Here is a 9912-nt window from a genome sequence, read left to right as displayed (position 1 = left end):
AAAATAGGCAATATATTATATCCCAAAAATCAAACGAAAAAATTTCTAAAAATTTTTTAGAGTGATATTTCTGGAATCCCTTTTAATGTCTTGTTGCATTGGATAGTTTCTATAAAAATACTAGCTGACCTGGGCCCGCTCCGCTGCGCCTTCTTTTACTTTATACGGAACAAAAATTTCATTGGAATATTTATTTTCGACAATTAAAGAGCTTTTAGTGATATACCATGCTATGAAAATGGCTTGACAAACAGTTTAACAATATAAGTGCCTTTATCTGAATTCCATATGATCTTTATTGGTCTACGAATTTAAGTTTGGATGTAAGGTGTACTCCATTCTTAAAATAGTTTATTTCAGCCCGATATTCTCATGATATCTGATTTAGGGGTGTTTTCGGGGGAGAGGTGGTCCCTCAGATCCTTGGCCCTGAAAAAATATCAGCATCGTGCTCTTCTCTCAAATACCATTTATTTAAACCCCATATTGCCATTGGCTTAAGAGAAGATTAAAGGATGAGGCGTCCCCCAAACACATGGCCCCAAAATAGGTTATCAAATTCGTTTTCAAATCTTAAATACCTTTCATTTGAGCCACATATTGGCATGGTCGAAACATTTTTTCCCTTGGGGGTGTTTTGGGAAAAGGATGATGCCCTAAATATATGGTCGTACATTTGGATATCAAATTCGTATTCTACTCCCAAATACATTTATTTGAGCCCCATATTGCGATGGTCTCTAAAATTTGCTATTTGTGTGGTATTTTGGGAAAGGGGTAGACCCAGAAAAAATTGGTCCCGAAAGTGGGTATCAATTCTTGCTCTACCCCCCAATAACTTTCATTTAAGCCCCACATTGGCATGGTCGGTAAATATGCCCGATTTAGGGGTGTTTTGGGGAGTGGGGTGGTCCCCCAAATTCTTAGCCCTGAAAATATAGCAGCAACGTGCTCTATTCTCATATATCTATACATCATATATTTGAACCCCATATTGCCATTGGCCTCAAAATTAGATATCAAATTCGTTTTCTAATCTCATTAAACTCCTTATTGCAAAAGTCAGCAAATATGTCCGGTTTGGGGTATTGGCCCAAAAAACTATGAATAATTAGTTCCACTCTCTTCAGGACCCAAATTGTTTTGGTGAGCAAATATGTCCTATTTGGGGGTTGTTATGGTGGTGGGACGTCCGCTAGACAGTTGGCCCCTAATGTTGATATCAGAAACGTGGTCTACTCCCTCATACCTTTAATTTGAGCCCCATATTTAAATAGTCAGCAAATATGACCGGTTTGGGTGTGTGTTTTGGGGGATGGGCGGCCACTCAGTGAGTTGGCCTTGAAAATATATATTGGATTCGTGTTCCACTTTATAAACCCTCATATTGCAAATGTCAGAAAATACTTCCTATTTGGGTGGTGTTGTGGGTGTGGACACTTTTCCCGAATATTGATATCAAATTCGTGCTTTATTCCCAAAGACCTTTCATTTGAGCCCCATATTGCTATGGTCGTAAATTTGTCCCCGTTGGGTGATGTTTTTGGTGAGAGGAGGCCCCCCAAACACTTGGTCCCATATTTGGATATCAGATTCGTATTCTGCATTCAAATACCTTTTATTTAAGCCCCATATTGCCATGGTCAGTAAATAAGTCCTGTTTGGGGGGTGCTTTGGGAAAGGGATGGACCACCAGAATCGTGGTCCCACATTTGGATATCAGATTCGTATTTTACTCGCAAATACCTTTCATTTGAGTCCCATATTGCCATGGTCGGTAAATAAGTCCGCCATGGCGCTTGGCGTGGTACCCCTAGCACTTGGTCCGACAATTCGATATCAGATACGTTTTCTTATCCTAAATACCTTTCATTTGAGTCCCATATTGTCGTGATTGGCCTAAATATATGATTGGTAGGTTTTAGGGTGGGGCAGCCCCCCTAGGTACCCCATCCGAAATTTGGATACCAAATTTTTATTTTTAGGATACTACATGAGAGCACACAAAACTTCGCTTAAATCGCACCACCCATCTTCGAGATCTGACGTTTCTGAAAATAAGGGTAAGGGGGAGGATCCGTCCCCCTTCAGATATCAAAAAATTTAGTTCCCTATTTTCACCACGGGATCATTATGCACCATCTGTGAAAATTTCAAGAAAATCGGTTCAGCCGTTTCTGAGTCTATAAGGAACACACAAACATACAAACAAACAAACAAACGAACACACATTTTTGGCAAATTTTTGGCAATAATCCTACTTTTTTTGACAGCAGGTTCTATTTTATGCCAAAATCATAAAATCCGGCTTTCTTCGCTAAATGGTCATAAAATATTAAAAAATTATTCTTTTGTTGTAGTGGCTTAGGAAATAAAAAGTTTTCTTTTCAAAAATTTTTAAAATTCAAAATATTTGAAAATATTGCTTGTCAATATAAATTCTCTAAATTATGAATATACTAGCATATGCCCCGTCGCTTCGCAGCCCCGGATGGTAACCTAATACCAAGGGGTTACTGTATAGCAATTTTAATAGATTTAGCCACATCCGTAAAGAAAAACCATTTTGAAAGTTTATGTGCCTAAATGTACGAATTGAAAAAACCTCTAGTCGGCCGGTAAATACTGTCAAGATGTAACTGTATCGCAATTTTAAGATCTTAAGCTCAATCCATAAATAAAATACCATTTTCTTACGTTATAGTACCTAGATGTACAAATTTCAAAACAATCTTCTAGTTGTCCGTTGCATATTGCCAAGATGTACATGTATCCCTAATTTCACAGATGCTGCTCAGTCTGCAAAAAGTACCACTTTTTAGTACCAAAATGAACGAATATCAAAAAAATCTTTTTGTCGCTCTGTACATAGTGCCTAAATGTAACAGTATCCCAAATTTCAGAGCTGTAGCTCAATCCGTAAAGAAGGTGCCATATTGTACGTTTTAGTATAAAAATGTGCGAATATCAACAAAATCTTCTATTCGTCCGGTACATACTGCCAAGATGTGCCTGTGTCCCAAATTTTAAATATGTAGCTCAATCTATAAAAAAAAGTGCTTAATAGTACCAATTAAAGCACTTAAGTACTTTTTATTCCACTCCTGGTACGATTTCAACACTTCATATTTGGTACAACTGATCGTATTTTTGTCAAGACATCGATATTTTTTAGCATTTTTTATACGCTCTACCATAGGATGGGGGTATACTAATTTCGTTATTCTGTTTGAAACTACTCGAAATATTCGTCTAAGACCCCATAAAGTATATATATTCTTGATCGTCGCGACATTTTATGTCGATCTAGTCATGTCGGTCCGTCCGTCTGTCTGTCGAAAGCACGCTAACTTCCGAAGGAGTAAAGCTAGCCGCTAGAAATTTTGTACAAATACTTCCTATTATTAGTGTAGGTCGGTTGGTGTTGTAAATGGGCCATATCGGTCCATGTTTTGATATAGCTGCCATATAAACCGATCTTGGGTCTTGACTTCTTGAGCCTCTCGAGTGCGCAATTCTTATCCGATTGGAATGAAATTTTGGACGACGTGTTTTGTTATGATATCCAACAACTGTGCCAAGTATGGTTCAAATCGATCCATAACCAGATATAGTTGCCATATAAACCGATTTTGGGTCTTGACTTCTTGAGCCTCTACAGTGCGCAATTCTTATCCGATTGAAATGAAATTTCGCACAATGTGTTTTGTTATGATATCCAACGACTGTGCCAATTTTTTTTTTGTACGACGGATCCTCTCTTGACCATCAACATTCGTGAATCGGTCTATAGCCCGATACAGCTCCCATATAAATCGTTCTCTCTATTTTAATTCTTGAGCCCCCAAAGGGCGCAATTCTTATTCGAATTGGCTGACATTTTACACAGGTCTCCAACATGTAATTTAATTGTGGTCCAAACCGGACCATATCTTGATATCGCTCTAATAGCAGAGCAAATCTTTTCTTATATCCTGTTTTGCCTAAGAAGAGATGCCGGGAAAAGAACTCGACAAATGCGATCCATGGTGGAGGGTATATAAGATTCAGCCCGACTGAACTTAGCACGCTTTTACTTGTTTAATTTTCACTGTAAAAGTAAACAAGCTATTTCGTACTTGTTGGTATCAAAATGTATGATTTGTTAAAAATTACTTAGTCAGCCAATGTATATTCCAAGTAGAATCTACATATTAAATTTCAGAGGTCTAGTTTAATCCGTAAAGAAAGTATGAAATGGTATCAAATTCAGTACTAAACGTACGTTTCTTCCGTTTCCATTACTATTTTTCATATCTTTTCTATCTTCCCCCTTTTATTTCGCAACAACAATCATTTAAACCAAATTTCGAAGTTCTAGCTCTACCCGTTCGCCTTATGCAAAGTTCACCTATTTCGTATCACTATTTTAAATTGGACCACAATTTGGTACTTTTTGTTTCCAAATGCCAAAAAATTCTTTTGACATCCCAATATAAGTTGCCATAGTGTACTTAAATTCCAAAATTCAAAGCTCTAGCTCAATTAACGAATTTTTCCCACTTCTGATACTATTTTGGGAAATTTTTGTCACCAAATGTTATTTTTTCGAGACGCTCTTTAATTGAGCCCAAAATCATAATTCTAGCCCAAAATCATAATTTACCCCCGCGCTGGGTAAAAAGTCACCATTTCGTACTATTTAGTACATAAACGTACGAATATCACAAAACCCCGTCTTATCGCGAGCCTACAACCCAAGACTCACATTCGTGCCAAGTTTGCTGTAGTGTTCTGTTGTAACTTCCAACAACTCTGCCAAGTACGTTATATAACCGAACTCCCCCATTTGACTTCTTGCGCCTTTACAAGCCGCAATTTTTGCCCGATTTGGTTGAAATTGAGAATGTAGTGTTCTGTTATGACTTCCAATAACTATACTTAGTACCGTCCGAATCGGTCAAGAACCTGATATAGCTCCCATGTAAGGCGATCGCCCGATTTGACTTCTTGAGCCCTTACATGCCGCAATTTTTGTCCGATGTGGCTGAAATTTTGCGTATAGTGTTTTGTTATGACTTTTAACAACTGTACCAAATACGGCCCAAATCGGTTTAGAACCTGATAGAGCTCCCATAGAAACCGATCTCCCGATTTGACTTCTTGAGTTCCTACAAACCTGAATTCTTGTCAGATTTGGCTGTTATGACTTCCAATAACTGTACCTAGTACGGTCCGAATCGGTCAAGAACCTGATATAGCTCCCATGTTAGGCGATCGCCCGATTTGACTTCTTGAGCCCTTACATGCCGCAATTTTTGTCCGATGTGGCTGAAATTTTGCATATAGTGTTTTGTTGTGACTTTTAACAACTGTACCAAATATGGTCCAAATCGGCTTAGAACCTGATAGAGCTCCCATAGAAACCGATCTCCCGATTTGACTTCTTGAGTCCCTACAAACCTGATTTTTTGTTAGATTTGACTGAAATTTTACATGCGGTATTCTCTTTTAACAACTGTGCCAAATACGTTCCATCGTAGAGCGGAGATTAGCATGTCCGCCTATGATGCTACACGCCTGGGTTTAAACCCCGGCCTGAACATCAGAAAATTTTTCAGCGTGAGCTACTTTGCCATTGAAAAACTTCTCCTCAAAGAGGTGTCGCACTGCGAGAAGTTCTCCCCTGTTCCTTAGGAGAATGATCATAGGAAAATTTGCATTTCCATTTCCAAATACGGCCCAAATCAGTCTATAACCTGATATAGCTCCCATGTAAACCGGTCTCTTGATCCTCCTTGTTCGGTTCCTAGAAACTTTAATTTTTGCTGGTTTGACAGAAGTTTGGTATATAAATAGAATAAAATTATGCCCTTCAACTAAATTTATTTTGTCATTTTCAAATGTTTGTACCCTCCACCATAGAATGGGGGGTATACTAATTTCGTCGTTCTGTTTGTACCTACTCGAAATATTCGTCTGAGACCCCCTAAAGTATATATATTCTTGATCGTCGCAACATTTTATGTCGATCTAGCCACGTCCGTCCATCTGTCCGTCCGTCCGTTTGTCTGTCGAAAGCACGCTAACTTCCGAAGGAGTAAAGCTAGCCGCTTGAAATTTTGCACAATTACTTCTTATTAGTGTAGTTCGGTTGGTATTGTAAATGGGCCATATCGTTCCTTGTTTTGATATAGCTAAACCGATCTTGGGTCTAGACTTCTTGAGCCTCTAGAGTGCGCAATTCTTATCCGATTGGAATAAAATTTTGCACGACGTGTTTTGTTATGATACCCAACAACTGTGCCAATTCAGCTGGGGACTTGACTTCTTGAGCTTCTAGAGAGCGCAATTCCTATCCGATTTGGCTGAAATTTTGCATGACGTATTTAATTCTTACTTTCAACAACTGTGTCAAATAAGGTTCATAACCTTATATAGCTGCCATTTAAACCGATCTGAGATCTTGACTTCTTGAGCCTCTAGTTAAAAGATCATTTACATTCCTTAGTTGTACCTACATGCCAAATTTCGGACCTCTAGCTCAATCTTTAAAGAAAGTATAAAATAGTACCAATTTTGGTACCTTAATGTTCAAATTATATTATACTAGCTGACCCGTGCCCGCTCCGCTGCGCCTTCTTTTACTTTATATGGAACAAAAGTTTCCTTGGAATATTTATTTTCGACAATTAAAGAGCTTTTAGTGAAATACCATGGTACGAATATAGTATATCGCTTGACTAACAATTTAATAATATAAGTGTCTTTGTCCGAATCCCATATTATTTTTATTGGTCTACGAATTTAAGTTTGGATGTAAAGTGTACTCCATTCTTTAAATACTTTATTTTGGCCCTCTCATGATATCTGATTTAGAGGTGTTTTCGGGGGTGAGGTGGTCTCCCAGGCACTTGGCCCTGAAAAATATCAGCATCGTGCTCTTCTTTCAAAAACCATTTATTTAAAACCCATATTGCCATTGGTTTAGGGGAGTTTACACGATGAGGCGTCCCCCAAACACATGACCCAGAATAGGTTATCAAATTCGTTTTCTAATCTTAAATGCCATATATTGGCATGGTCGAACATTTTTAATACCCACCACCGAAGGATGGGGGTATATTAATTTTGTCATTCCGTTTGCAACACATCGAAATATCCATTTCCGACCCTATAAAGTATATATATTCTTGATCAGCGTAAAAATCTAAGACGATCTAGACATGTCCTTCCGTCTGTCTGTTGAAATCATGCTACAGTCTTTAAAAATAGAGATATTGAGCTGAAATTTTGCAGAGATTCTTTTTTTTGTCCATAAGCAGGTTGAGTTCGAAGATGGGCTATATCGGACTATATCTTGATATAGCCCCCATATAGGCCGATCGGCCGATTTAGGTTCTTAGGTCCATTAAAGCCACATTTATTATCTGATCTTGCTGAAATTTGGGACAGTGAGTTGTGTTAGGCCCTTCGACATCCGTGTCGTATATGGTTCAGATCGGTTTATTATACCCACCACCGAAGGATGGGGGTATATTCATTTTGTCATTCCGTTTGCAACACATCGAAATATCCATTTCCGACCCTATAAAGTATATATATTCTTGATCAGCGTAAAAATCTAAGACGATCTAGACATGTCCGTCCGTCTGTCCGTCTGTCTGTTGAAATCACGCTACAGCCTTTAAAAATAGAGATATTGAGCTGAAACTTTGCACAGATTCTTTTTTTGTCCATAAGCAGGTTAAGTTCGAAGATGGGCTATATCGGACTATATCTTGATATAGCCGGCCGATTTAGGGTCTTAGGCCCATAAAAGCCACATTTATAATCCGATTTTGCTGAAATTTTGGACAGTGAGTTGTGTTAGGCCCTTCGACATCCTCCGTGAATTTGGCTCAGATCGGCCCAGATTTGGATATAGCTGCCATATAGACCGATATGCCAATTTAGGGTCTTAGGCCCAAAAAGCCACATTTATAATCCGATTTTGCTGAAATTTTGGACAGTGAGTTGTGTTAGGCCCTTCGACATCCTCCGTGAGTTTGGCTCAGATCGGTTCAGATTTGGATATAGCTGCCATATAGACCGATATGCCAATTTAGGGTCTTAGGCCCATAAAAGCCACATTTATAATCCGATTTTGCTGAAATTTGGTACAGTGAGTTGTGTTAGGCCCTTTGACATCCTCCGTGAATTTGGCTTAGATCGGTCCAGATTTGGATATAGCTGCCATATAGACCGATCATCCGATTTAGGGTCTAAGTCCCATAAAAGCCACATTTATTATCCGATCTTGCTGAAATTTTGGACAGTGAGTTGTGTTATTCCTTTTGACATCTTTCTTCAATTTGGCCCAGATCGGTTCAGATTTGGATATAGCTGCCATATAGACCGATTTCTTGATTTATGGTTTTGGGCCCATAAAATGCTTATTTATTATCCGATGTCGCCAAAATTTGGGACAGTGAGTTAGGTTAAACCCCTTGACATACTTCTGCAATATCGTACAGATCGGTTCAGATTTGGATATAGCTGCCATATTGACCGATATCTACGTTTTAGGTTTTGGGGCCATAAAAGACGCATTTATTGTCCGATGTCGCTGAAATTTGAGACAATGAGTTTGGTGAGGCTCTTCGAAGTCCATCTTCAATTTTGCCCAGATCGGTCCAGATTTGAATATAGCTGCCATATAGACCGATATCGCGATTTAAGGTCTTGGCCCCATAAAAGGCGCATTTATAATCCGATTTCACTGAAATTTGACACAGTGACTTATGTTAGGCTTTTCGACATCCGTGTCGTATATGGTTCAGATCGGTTTATTTTTAGATATAGCTAGTGTACTTTTAGTATTTGGTCCAAATCGGAACATTTTTGATATAACTGATATGGGACATAAGGTATGAAATTTCCACCGAATTTTGATGGAAGGTGGTTTACATATATTCCCGAGGTGGTGGGTATCCAAAGTTCGGCCCGGCCGAACTTAACGCCTTTTTACTTGTTTTTAGTAAAAAGTAGCTAGTGTACTTTTAGTATTTGGTCCAATTCGTAAGGTATGAAATTTTCACCGAATTTTGATGAAAGGTGGTTTACATATATTCCCGAGGTGGTGGGTATCCAAAGTTCGGCCCGGCCGAACTTAACGCCTTTTTACTTGTTTTTTTTTATTGCGACCTGTGGTTTATACAAATATGGAAATTGCGACCTGCAATTTATATAAATTTTTAGCAGAATCCATGGCGGTGGGTTCCCAAGATTCGATCCGGACGAACTTACCACGCTTTTACTCGTTTGTTTTATTGATATTCCATTGCAGGATATTGTCCGGCTTTAGACCATTAATTTAATGCTTTCTATTGAAGGAATAGCGTAATTTAAAAAACAGCAAAAGTGTGTTGTTGCTAGAAGCATTTAATTGGCAATCCGTATCGCGATTTCAATTTCGACCAAGAAACATCATCAGCGGACGATGTCAAATGGATCATGGTGCTTTACATACCATCCCAATTAGAGTAGGCTGTAATTTTCATACCCTACAGCACTACTATGATACAGGATATTATAACTTAGTGCATTTGATTGTAACACCCAAATGGAAGAGAAATAGACCCATTGAGAAGTACACCAAACGACTCTGAATCACTTTCTGATTCGATGTAGCTGTGTCGGTCTGTCTGTCCATGTTAATTTGTGTACAAACTGCAGGTCGCAATTTTCATCCAATCGTTTTCAAATTTGGTATGGGCAAAAAATGGTTAAGATATATATATAAATATATATATATATATATATATATATATATATATATATATATATATATATATATATATATAAATATATATATATATATATATATATATCTTAACAATTTTGTACAACAAAATGGTTAAGATATATATATAAATATATATATATATATAT

This window comes from Stomoxys calcitrans, chromosome 1, assembly GCF_963082655.1.
Source record: "Stomoxys calcitrans chromosome 1, idStoCalc2.1, whole genome shotgun sequence".
NCBI lineage: Eukaryota > Metazoa > Arthropoda > Insecta > Diptera > Muscidae > Stomoxys > Stomoxys calcitrans.
This window is presented reverse-complemented; position numbering follows the sequence as displayed.